Genomic DNA, 13,476 nt, shown 5'->3' on the forward strand with positions numbered 1-13,476 from the left:
TAAGGCCCGTCTGAAGGCTCTACCTTCATGACGTCATGAGTACATCCCTTTTTGCCCATCTGTAACCCGCCTGATATTATTTGGCCCACAGGGCTGAGTAGGAAAGTAGTGGGTTTACCCCTTCAAAATAGTTTTTCACTGTTGCTTTATCTGATCTCTGATTAGATGGGATCACCCAGGAGACTAATCCAGATAGAAATAGCTGCCAGGAAAAATGGAGCCCAAATAGCAGGTGGTTGCAGCAGGGAGAATGGTATAATTCAAAGCTGCTTGAATAGTTGTTTTTTTCCCCTTTGGCAAAGTGTTTCTTTGGGGAAATTTGCATGTTGAGTTTACATGGTCCTACTTTCAAATTATAGGGGTACAGTTCTTTTCCTCCGTTGCCTCTGCTTCTGATCTAAGAATAGCAATAGCAAGTACATTTCTATACCACTTATCAATGAGCTAGCACTCCCTAAGTGGTTTACAATGGGTAAGCCAGTTGCCCTCAACAAGCTGGGTACTCATTTTACTGATCTATGAAAGGATGGAGAGCTGAATGGACCCTGGAGCCCTGTCTGGGATTCAAATCACTACCCCATGGATGTGAGTGGCATTTAACCACTGTGCTACCGGAGCTCCTTAGTACAACTCAAGGAAAGAAAATCCTGCTATTAGAAAAACAGACCTTCCTACCTGTGTGTTTCAGTAACCTCAGACCCTCTAACTTCTTTTAGGTCGTCTGTATGCAAAGAAGAGCAGTTGCTTCTATTGAAGGGGGATTTTGAGATGGTGGTTTTACTTTAAACTGCTGATTGAGTTTATGTCCTAGCTATGCTCAGTGAAGGCACAAATCCCATAGCCTATGAAAAGGATTGATAGTTTTGACTCTTGTTGACCTGCTATAGTTAGTATGATATATAAGTCTGCAATACTACACTCACTTTGTGGGAGGGGGGCATGTTTGTTAAATTCATTGGATATACATCTGAATTGTCACATGCATAATCTGAATAATCTATATCTAAATATTTGAATAGTCATGTTATATTGCACTGTAAATAATCACAATAAATGATCAGAACTGCACTATTCCTCCACCCACAAATAATCTTGAATATACACAAAATCAGATAATCTTGTTGCCTCCACTAAAATCGGAACTGGTACTTCTGCCTTGAAACAATCAGGGCTCCCATCCCTATTTCTTTAGACTGAGGGAATGAGGGTTTTTGCTACTTGTCAGCAAATCTGGATTACATCTGGCCACCTGAATGTGCAATTCATGATAGTGGTTAAGACCAGACAACCAGCACTCCGCTTAAGTATTCTTAATTATTGGGATATCGAGATATTTATATGGGATAATGAGCAGGCTCTTTGGTAATCTTTTAGGCTGTTTATTTTATGCATTCTCAAATGTACAGACATAGATTTGTCTTAGGGAGAAACACAGACATGTTACTGTCTCGGTGATGAGTTTGCATAACATAACACCACACTGCAAGTATGGCATCATGCATTTCATTTCAATACATCATATGGCCATTAAGAAGTTACACTTTCTTAAGGACTGAATCTTTATCTGTCATCATCTCTTTAACAGGCTTTTTACTAGTTAACACATATAGGAACATTACCCTCTTAAAGATTATAACTTCGCCATTCATCACCATCATCATCATCATGATGTTCTCTCATATTTCCATAGTGTCTGTTAAACATTATACAGACATTTCATAAAGACTTTCACTTGTACAGAATTCTGTTCCTTGTACCATCTCCATAACCATCTTTCCATCAAGGAATACAATCTTATCTGTTGCGGACTATGCATGTCTAAACAAGCGTCTGTGAATACACAGGTGTACAAAGGTTAATCTCCTTGAACATAGCCTCACCCAAGCAATCAGTTGTCCAATCAATATAAATCCAAACAAAGATGCTGATGATTTCTACCTTTATGGTAGCCAATCAAAATAGAGATCTTAGACATAATCACATATACTATAGTAAGAGTCTTTGGTAGCATGCCATCCTACATACAGCACATTCTAATTGAATGAGCCAGCGTACCTGCAAGGAGATTTATTCTTAGTCACATCTACTAAGAGGTTATTCTCAGTCACATTTTACAGTACTCTGTAAGCAGCACCAGCATTCTCTTCCCTTATCTTATTTACATTTGAGGAGGCATTTTTGCCCACTATGTTCATAATAATATGTACAGTACACACACATGCTAATACATATAGCCTTCTTTCTTACATCTTATACCATATATGCTATACCCTATAGGTTACAATAGGTTACACCCTGTGCCTTATTTTTCCAGTGTGGCTCAGAAGGAAGGGGTAATGGTCAGTGGGTTTGATGAGTCTTGTCAACCTCTCTGTTAAATCATGGATCATCACCACCTGAGAGACAGTACACCTGCTGAGACATCCTATCAAGCCCATGCATTACTATGTCTGTTCCTCACAACAAAGGATCACCTACGTCTACCACATAGCTCTTCCTCCTCTGGGAATTGATAGCAGATTTTCCATATATAGAAACTTCCAGGTTCACCTCCTTGCCTTCAGAGTTGTTAGGCTCTTGCCCCTGTCTCTATCCCTGTGGCTCATAACTGCTGATTTAGGAGAAAGCTTGTAAATTGATTCTGTACAGTGGGGTCCTTAGTATCCACTGAGATTTGGTTCCAAGACCTCCTGTGGATGCCAAAATCTGTGGATGTTCAAGTCCCATTAAATACAACGGGTAGTGAAATGGTGACCCTTATATAAAATGGCAAAATCAAGTTGTGCTTTTCAGAATGTAGACGTTTTTGGAATATTTTCCAACTGTGAATGCTTGAATCCATGGATAAAAATTGGTGGATATGAAGGGCCGACTGTAGTTCTAAACTTGAAATAAAGTTCTTGATCATTCTGCGTCTGTGTATCACATTGCTCCAAGTATCTCCCTCCTGCATTTGGGAACCATCTTCCTCTCTAGAGGGCCCCCCTCCCATTTCTTGGTCTTCCATGAAACTCTGCTTCACTCTTTCCAGAAAACCTTCATCCTTTGTGTAGATACACGAGTCTCAGACTGGTGTTTCTTCTCTTCCAAGAGAGAAATCAGCTTGAATTTACTATGTAGTTAATCTGGCAAATATATATGGCTCAGATATTGCCGATCACTGCAACAACTTCATCACCATCTATGTTTGTCATTGTATATATGTAGCAGCACAGCTGTTCATGCTTTCCCCTGAGGAGATTATCGCATGTGTATTTTCACCTGATCCGGACACGGGCTGGGCACAGGCTTGAATGGGTGAAAGTGGATTTTATCTCACTCCTTTTTGCCCAACTCAGCCATATCGCATACCTGATCCAGAGTCCTGTCATAATTTTCGAAGGACAGGAAAGTATCATAGGTTGTCTGAGAGAGGATACTCTCAGAGTGTCTCATAAATCCCACAAAAATGCCTGATTTCCTCTTCCTGTTTGCTGAGCCCCAGAGACAGAAGCAGAAGGTATATAGAGCTAGGAGCTGCTACCTCCAACCACAGCCAAGTCAGTATGTCAACTTTGCTTCGAGTTACAACTTCTGGCCCTGGATTGTTTGTTATTGGATACTGCTTATTCCTTCAGCATTTGAACTTCAGACACTCGTCCTGCTAGTGCAGTGGGAGAGCAGGACAAATGGTGAGCTTACATTTCAAACAGGCATCTTCTGATGCAAGATCTTAGCGATTTGAAAATTGTCCCTTCTATCCTGCTTTTTGGAGTCACCCCTATATCCAGCCCTAGGAACCATATGGGAATATTATGTGAATAAGGAAAGTTTAAGATATGATAATAGTTGCTAAACAGTTGTGTCGTCTCTATCAATAACAAACATAGATGGTGATGAAGTTGTTGCAGTGATCGGCAATATCTGTGTCGTCTCTATCCCATAGACCTCCCTCAACTAAAATACACAGAGAATTATTATGATTTTTCCTGAAATGGAAAAAGCACTGCTTTTGTTGCCCATTGATTCAAATCCAAAGCACACAAGAAAGATCTGCCCAGTCCACTTACCTAACAGTCGTCTTACCATTGGATGGAGTCAAGGGCTTTTGTTTAACAAACAAGAGCAAACAACCATTACATGGCTGCTTCCCACAATTCATTTCATCCACCAGAGTCTATCAAGCAAAAGACAAACGGTGTTAATTTCCAGCAGATAATTCCTCCAGATGTCCATGGGTCTTCAATACTCAGCACACAGGCCTGTAAAACATGTTTGTGTATGCTTTTCTATAATTCATCACTCTGCCTATAAATCTTTGAGATTCCCCATAAAGAAAACAAGAAGCAAAATGTAGCAGTGAATAGTCGGCAAGATACTTTCAGCTGCATTGGTTTGGGGGAAATATAGATTTTCAGTAGGATGATAGGGAGATAATGTATGATGGAGTTCATATCAGCTAAATAGAGAAAGTGCTTTCTGCTGACAATAGATTAAAAAAGGAAAATGGGCCTTCATCACAGCACTCTTGAAAGACAGGAGACTTGAAAAGTAAGTACTCGAATCAGGCCTCTGCATATGCCACATTAACAACAATAAAACAACAGCAGAAGCAGCAACAACAGTGAAAATTCTGTGCCACTGAAAGGTGAATTCTGCAGCTTATATAAATTATGCATATTCAGAAAACAGACTAATTTGTCTTATTTTACATAATTTATTCTGCAATTTACACTGTTTTACATAATTCATTCTTGTTGTACTAGGCATAAGGGGCAAGGAGACATGCAAGCACCTAGAATTCCATCTCTAGCCACTAGAAATGTTCAGTTGTCCATCCACCCTGATCCTATGCCAGTCCCTTTCGTGATTTATACATACATTGTCCCCATGCTTTGACATACAATTATGAGAGCTAAAAACTTGCTCTTAAAAAGGGAGAGGGAAATCTCAACATGCTACAGTCATCCCTCCATATTTGTGGCTTTGCCTTTTGTAGATTAATATATTCTCTTAGGATCTCTAGGCCCTCTAATGCAACTCTATGGTTAACGTTCACCAGAATTTGCACTAGAGGACTTCAAAATTCCTAGAAAGGTGTTCTCTCAAGTTTTAAAAAAATGTGTTTTTTTATTTGTGTTTTTCCCACTTTTTTATTTTTTATTTTAACCAAAAATCCATTTAATATATAGTCCTCAAATAGAGGACGTATCAGATATTAACCTGATAAGAACAGATTATACTTTTAAAGAGTGCTTTCCCAGCCAAAAGGCCGAGAAGCGATTGTGTTTTTCCCACTTTCATGGGAGTCCTGTGCCCCTAAACCCAGCAAATGTACACTTTTTTGGTACTATAGTCTGCTGGTGCAATGCATCTTTGTGGAATCAAAGCATATGCAGCATCTTGAAATATACTGAGACATGCAGCATAGCTATTTGGGCACTCTGAAGAGGGCAGGCCCAGGACATTTGGCCACCTGAGTGAAGATGAAACCTCCCAAATCCAACTGGAATGGCGACTGAATAATTCTTCAGCACTGGTAAGGAAAACAAAACACCATCCACTACACCTGGAGGCAGAAGCCCAACTGAGGAGGTGCAGGGCAAGCTGGCCTGCACGACATGCAGTTATCTCTTCTAGCACCTTGTTTCCATTTCCCAATATCTTCAGTCTAAGATGACCACCTTGCTGGATTTGGCCCCATTCTGAGTAACCATCTACTAGTGAATCTTCAGGGTCTACAGGCTGGGATTCTTTCCTAGCTCTGCTCTTTGGGAGCCTTGAACTGGAGATATCACAGCAGATCAAACTGAACCTGATTTTCGGGGGGAGGGAAGAATGGACAGTGGTAGCTCATACCTTCCATGTCAGTGGGGCAGTGAATCTACTCTGAATTTTAGAATGAACTTAAAAAGAATTGACCAAGGTGCTGGAACTACTTTGGCTTAGGATTTGGCACATTGGATAATTCTTTAAAAATTCAGACTAAAATAGGGAGGAGATTCACTGCTCCACTGCCATGTAAGCCACCACATGTTAATGGCAACAAAAGCAGATTCCTGGGGCCTGGTCAGTACTCCTGAATGTTCCAATTATTCATCTGTCTTAGAGGACAGAAGTGTGTGTGCTTCATGTTTTTTTATCGTGTACCACAATTTAGCTGGCTTCCTTCAGTTGTAGTGAGGGATACTGTCCCATCACCACTGGTGATATAAAATTCAACCTCCAGTTCAGCATTGCTTTTGTATGGGACGTGTGCGTTTGTGCATCTATGTGCTGACCATCTTGCCATCTAGTAGTGAAATACCTTGGGCCAGCCCTGTCCAGTTTGTAGAAGCAAAACATTAAACAAAAAGGAAAGGGGGGGGGGGACAGTCAGAAGCAAAATGAAGATTGCCATCAGTAAGAATACTGTGGGGCTGGAGAGCAAAAGGAGGACACATACTGCCTTGTACCACCAACTAGGACCTAGGGCCACTGGGAAACTGGAGCCCCCTGTGCCCTGAAATAACATGAAAGCAAGGAGAAGACCAATCTACCCTGTCCTTCAGTAAGAGGAGCATCTTCAGACAGCTTGATTCCCTCTTCCCCATCAGAAAGAACATTCAGCTCTAACTGCATGTTGTTCTCAGACTACAGAAGGAGAGAGTAGTGGCAGATAGCAGCTAACACATCAAAGAAGTGGTAAATCTGTTCTGGGTTTTATTCCAGATTGTATAGGTGCTATCCAAGGTGATGGATATTGGGATATTTGAGGATAGATTTCAGCACCTTGGATACCTCCTTTCAAGCAGGGGTAGGTACACTTAGGAGTCTGGAGGGATGCATCTCTCTGTTTTAGGTTCCTTTGGAGAACTGGAGAGAAGCACTGCACCATTTTTATTGTTATTTGAGGATGATCAGAAAAGATGAATAAAATCCAGAGTGGATTTGCCACATTCTTGACATGGAAAGCCACCAGACACAATTGTAGGAGGGGGAAAGACATATTGTGGCTCCGTCAACCCAAATGAATAAATAAATCTGTTTTTGAAAAATTCAGAAGAAGAATTGTCAGAGGTGAGCTTCTGCATGAAATTATTGTTCGGAGCTATACATGAGAAAAGCAATAGCTTCCCAGATATTTCCATTTTTTATTTCTATAAACATCAGTGCTAGAAAGAACCAGCTGCCATCCTATTCAGTAGTTATGAGTTCATAAGCTGAACTTACAATTTTATAACTGCTGGGAATTCATGTTTATATTCAGCATTTGGCCAAACATGACCCCCCCAACCCCAACTTTTTGGGCTGCAGTGCCCCAGCTGAAGAGTTTCTGAGGCACTGCAGATTAGGTTGCAAGAAAATGACTTCTGCAGCAAACTGTCAATTGCAGGCCATGTTGAGAGAAGTAGTTACAGTAGGATCCCAAGATACCTCTCCAGCTGCCTGTTGTTGACATGCCCCACAATGGAAAGAGCACTAAAGAATCAATTCCCAGCCCCCCAATCTGCATGGCCTCAGAAACCCTTCAGTTGGGGTGCTGCTAGGTTGAAAAGGTAGGGGGGTTTTTTGGAAGGGTTTGGGAGGAATCATCAGATATAACTATGATCATTAGACCTAAAGTATGACAATAAAGCTCCATCATCATAGTTATGTCTGGTGATGCTGTGCTGGTCTATGACTGTAATAAAAATGAATCTGAACTGAAATATTATATAGAGAGTTTGTGTAGCACCTTTGAGACCAATTGAAAGAAAGAAGGTGGCAGCATGAGCTTTCTTAGACTCCAGTCTACTTCCTCAGATGCATTAGGAAGCAGACTGAAGTCTACAAAAGCTCATGCTGCCAACCTCTTTCTTTCAGTTAGTCTCTTACATGCCACAGACTAACACGGCTATATGTTTGAACTGAACTATGTCTGATGATGTAAGATCTTGGCCCACCATGATTTTCAGAAGAAAGTACACATCCTTATGATTTGGATTTGCAGAATGTCAGTATTAGATAGCTGCCTGATATCCTTGTGATATAGGTTCCCACAGACTAACTCTGGAAGGTGGCTCCTGATCTTGCCTTCTCCTTTACCATGTTCAGAGCTTGGAAAGATTGTGCTCCTAGTAAAATCATTATCTGTCATACATTATTTTTAGGGATAACAAATGGTAAAGATAGTATTTTTTTGTCTTAGTGTTAAGGCTAATGTTTTATGTGGCAGAGCAATGAATAACATTTGATTAACTGTTCCAAGCTTCCCTGAGGGCTACACAGCAGAAAAGGTGGGATGCAAATAAATCTTAGCACTTATGGGGGCAACAAGGAAAATGAAGAACAGACTGCCTGAGGATTGTGGGAGTGGGCAGCTACACCCAGTTGTGTTGTCAGCAAAATCTGCTGCATAACTGCCACACCTTTTGAATCACTGGATAAACAGCAGCTATGCAAGGGAAGACAGAATGAGGGAGCAAAAAAGCCATTGCCATTCTTGGCTGCATCAATAGAAGTATAGTGTCTAGATCGAGGGAAGTAAATTCTGCTTTGGTCAGGCCTCACTTGGAATACTGTGTCCAGTGCTGGGCACCACAACTCAAAAAGGATGTTCATAAGGTGGTGCATGTCCAAAGGAGGGTGACCAAAATGGTGAAGGGTCTGGAAACCATGTCTTATGGTGGAGGGGGGGGGGACTTAGGGAGGTGGGTATGTTTAGTCTGGAGAAGAGATGGTTAAGAGGCGATATGATAGTCTTGATTAAATATTTGAAGGGATGTCATATTGAGGATGGAGCAAGCTTGTTTTCTGCTGCTCCAAATAAATGAATGAATGAAGAAAGAAAGAAAGAAAGAAAGAAAGAAAGAAAGAAAGAAAGACTGGAGCAATGGAGGCTAAATACAGGAAAAGAGGTTCCACCCTAACATTAGGAAGCAATTCCTGGTGGTAAGAGCTGTTCGACCATAGACTATACTGCCTTGGGGTGTGGTGGGTCTCCTTTAGAGGTTTTTAAACAGAGGCTGGATGGTCATCTGTCCGGAGTGTTTTGATTGTGCCTTCTTGCATGGGAAAATGGGGTTGGACTGGATGGCCCTTGTGGCCTCTTCCAACTCTATGATTCTATGAGAAACAAAAAATCAGGTGGAGTGACAGGGACCTGAAATGGTTGAGGATGGGTGAGAACTGAGGCCAGGTGAAAAGGACAGACTGGGAGAATGCAAGAGGCCGGGAAGGGACAGCAAGTCCAGCAGCAAAGTTCAAGGTGCAATTGACAGGATGAAGTTTGGAATTATAGAAAGAGAGAGGAAGAGGATTACAGTGGGAGTGGTGGCAGTAGCTAGTAACATAGAATCCCAAGAGCCTCAGGACACCAGCCCAATTCAAACACCTCAGTAGCAGCAGCCCAGTTCATCTGACTTATCATGGATGAGCCAGAGAGAAGTGGAGAGGTCTGCCCAGAAAGAGCTACCCATTCCTACCTACTTCCACTGAGAAAGCTGAGAAGACAACAATGGAAATGAGTCCCTGGGGCAATTGATGGTCAGTTCACCTTGCCCTGGCCTGTGACAAGCCTCCTCAGAAGACAGAGAAGCATGAAGGTGAGGACCCTGAGAAGAGGGTGAAGCAGGGCTGGAGCTTATAACATGTCTGTGCTAGTTTATAGTTATAAATCCACAGTAAGTGTGGGCCCAAACAGACAGGCTAAAATAAAGCTGCTTCAGGTCACTTTGGAGGCATGATGGAGGCTGGAAGCTGTGCCAAAGCCATGTTCCAGTCCTAAGAACTGGAGCACAACTTTGGTGCAGCTTCTGGCCTCTTAAGATGTGTGTGTCATTTAAACAGCATACCTCCAAAGTGACCCAAAGCAGCTTTATTTTGGCCTGTCTGTTTGGGCCCTGTGTTGGTCTTGAGTGTAGGTCATTATGGAGACACAGGCAGGGCCCATATACCCCCAAAATGAGGGGGTCTGCAATGTTTACCACATTATAATATTGTCAGTAATACAGGAACACTGGGCAGAATCCAGTTGGTGTGTTACACTGGCACAGCTACACTGCCACAGGTGGCAGCAACCAGAAGAAAAACACCCCATCCACAGCAGCCATGAAAGAAGGAAGCTACTGGAGATGTAAGTTGCTCAGAGTTTGTCTGCCTTCCCTTAGCAGTTATTGCACAACCCTGGAAAAAGTGCAACTCACAGTGTGGTGCCCAACAAGATTTTGGTCATTATTATTAATTTTGAACCCTGCGGGGGCTACTTTTCCATTTTCAAAAGGACAACAACAAGAACAATGTGAAAATTAGCATGTTAGTAAATGTGTTACTCATAAAACAGCACACACCACTAAACCACTGCTGGCTTTTCAAAATAATCTTTGGTCCTTTCGAATCACATTCCAAGCTCCCACCATGAGGTGCTTTCACCACTCATTGTAGTCACTTACGTTCCCCCTGCATGGCATTTTAAAACAAGAATCCCTCCTTTCTTCAGCTTCATTCCTTTTGGAAGTGAAAGGTTTATAAATGCATTAGTAAGCAGTGCTTGCCCTGCATTTTTTATGATGAGCTAGAAATTAATTCCGCATCCAATGGCATCGGGCTATCCATTTCCTGCATGCTATGTTTCCAAAAGGGTCCATAACTCTCCCCTGACTGTTGACTTGCTGAGTTATGGGTTCCTGTGCCTTAGCCATTGCAACTGGCTGCAGATTGCAGAATGTAAGGCTCCTCCTGGGCTCCCTGCGTGTGCACACATGTACGTGTGTGACATTTCTCTTCCTGAGAGTGCCTTTGCATTTTGCTGATTGCATCCGAAATGACCTTGAGATACTAAAATGAGAAGTCACTATTTGCATATTAATGCCTATAACTCAGAACTGGTTGAGACATTAATGTTTTATGGTATAGATCAAGTCCACTATCTTAAGATAGGTTTTCTTTTGAAAGTTCAGGTGAATGTCAATTTCATGCCAATTTTCCTCCTCACTCAGTTGATGCCATGCTCACATGAAAGAATTTATAAACTCCAAAGGTTCTTGTACACCTGTTCTGCTTCTTGATGAGTGGCCTTCCTTCCACTTATTCCAGAAATGCTCAGTATTTATGGGTTTTCTTGATCAGGGTTCCCATTTGGGAGACATTGCAGCTTATAATATTATCACAGTGCTCCCTTGGAATAGTGAGTTGGCTTCATTTACCCTAAACCTAACTTTTTTGAACTGCCTGGGGATGCTGGCAGTTATAGGTGAAAGATTTTTCTAAGTTCCTTTTTGGTGGTGGTGAGAGTTACATTAATGAGATTCTTGCCAGTGTTTCTGTATAGCTGTTGCCTCCCTTTGAACTTGAGGCATTCTTTTTGTGAGTCCCCTAAATTAATGCAAATTGATTCAACAGGAAACTCTTGAAAGTGTTCAGAACCAGCCCCAGGTTCCAGAGTACCAAATACCTGTAATCTGAATATAGGTAACCAGTACTTGTATTAAAGGAAAGCTGGAATTATCTGATCATTGTGCCTTTCCCCCCATAATCAGATTTTTTAAACCTTCATGTTCATTCTGTCCTATAATGAAATTTGTGAATTTTAGCAACTTTTTCATAAGCAAACCGAAATCAAACTTATCAAACATCTACATATGTCAAATTCAATAAGTAAGAGCCAGTGTGGTATAGTGGTTTGAGCACTAGACTAGGATCCTGGAGATCAGGATTAGATCCCCCACTTAGCCATGAAAATCCACTCCAAGACCTTAGGTGAATACATTATCTCAGGCCCTGTGATGGAGTCACCTTATAGTAGCTAAAAGATGGAAATGACTTGAAGGCACACAACAACACTCTTGGGAAGAGAAATGTCACACTCGTACATGTGTACACACAGAAAGAGCCCAAGAGGAGCCTTACCTTCTGCAATCTGCAGCCAGTTGCAATGGATAAGGCAACAGCTGTTCTTAGCATAGAGAGCACAGTATTTGTACCTGTTTGTCATACAGGGATAAAATACGAGAAGCTTCTAAGGGAAAAAATAGCAATGATTCAATGCCAACATGGCTGAATATACAGGGAATCACACCCAGACTCTTAAGATATAAGCATTCAGAGCATTGGATGAATGAATCAGTCAATTTCAGGGGCCACTGGATGCAATTGGTGGGTTTTTAAAACCATTCTTTCTACATGCCATCCAAACATTTGCAAGATTTGGTTATTTTTTAAGATAAAAAATACAGACAAAATATTACTTATCCCTCATTAACAGTGATGTATGTAGTATTGTTTAGGATCAGACATATGTCTCTTGACAAAACCTGCTATATACTTGCACTGAGAGGCTGGAAAAGTTACCTTTTGGGACTACAAATCCTAGAATTCCTGCAGAATACATTGGAATTGCAGTCTCCAAAAGCAACTTACATCTGAGTGCACTCTGTCGGTAGTACCCGAATAGGAGGATCAAGGGAATTATGGCACCCTGGCTATGAATGTGTATGGAGAATCCTGTCTTATACCCCGCATTCAGACAAGATAATCATCCACCCTGTTCAAGTCATCTCTGATTCATTCTGTCTGCATTGATAGGAAAGACTGAGTTCAAAAACTTAATCCTCTCTTCTGTAAACCTTGTCTCGCTAGTGCCACTGAAAATTCATAGAAAGCGGATCTGATTTGATTTTTCAAAAGGGCTCTTTAATTCTGTGTTGAACATCCTTTCCCTGTTTTAGAGATGAGGATTTTACACATACATGTGGGATTAACTCACTGTTCATTTTTATGCAAGAGATTTTTTTTAAAAAATCAAGATAACAAGAAAAACCAACTTGCTTAGTCATTTGATACAGCTGGCATCTGCAGGAGTATTTGCTTCCTTTTTTAATGCACACTATATAAATATGTTTTCCTTTTGAAGAAAGTATCACATCTGATCTTCAGCTAGCCCAAGCCGGCACTGCTGAAATATCTACAGCCTAAAAGAAATAGACAGGTTTGAACCTGCAGAGGATATGGTTGATTTCTGCTGATTAAAATGAGAGAAGATTATTCAGCCTTGCCATAGGGACTTCGGATTACCATCAAATGATTGAATAAAAGCAAGGGGACAAGATTTTTTTAAAATATAAAATAATCCAAGGATGAACATTAACTACAACAAGGTTGCTATGAGTTATACATTAAAGAACAGCTCTCTTTTAAAGTAGGTCTGAGACTGGGACTGCAGCACTGACATAGCTAGCACTCTACAAAAGATGCCATTGTCCATAACTGGAGAGTATTTGCAGCAAATAGAAGTCCTTCTGACATGGGGAGGGGAAAATAAGCCAGCAGTGGGTCTTGAAAAGTTCACTGTAGGGAGAATGGGAGTTGTTTTGCCAACTTTGCAAACTGCATTGAAAAATAATAAATAGATAAGGAGAATCAGACCAAAGGCCTCTCTAGACTAGCATTCTTTTTCTGGGATGGCAGCCTTTATTTATCATACACAATAATAATGATGATGATGATGATGATGATGATGATGATGATGATGATGATGAT

The 13,476-nt window shown here is 41.1% G+C and overlaps 1 pseudogene; it reads right to left on the minus strand.

Annotated features, from left to right (window-relative positions):
- Positions 1–5,137: 5,137 nt before the first annotated feature.
- Positions 5,138–5,263, minus strand: LOC121930187 (annotated as a pseudogene).
- Positions 5,264–13,476: the final 8,213 nt, after the last annotated feature.

The sequence above is a fragment of the Sceloporus undulatus genome, chromosome 4 (genome assembly GCF_019175285.1).
Source record: "Sceloporus undulatus isolate JIND9_A2432 ecotype Alabama chromosome 4, SceUnd_v1.1, whole genome shotgun sequence".
In the NCBI taxonomy this organism is placed as follows: Eukaryota; Metazoa; Chordata; class Lepidosauria; order Squamata; family Phrynosomatidae; genus Sceloporus; species Sceloporus undulatus.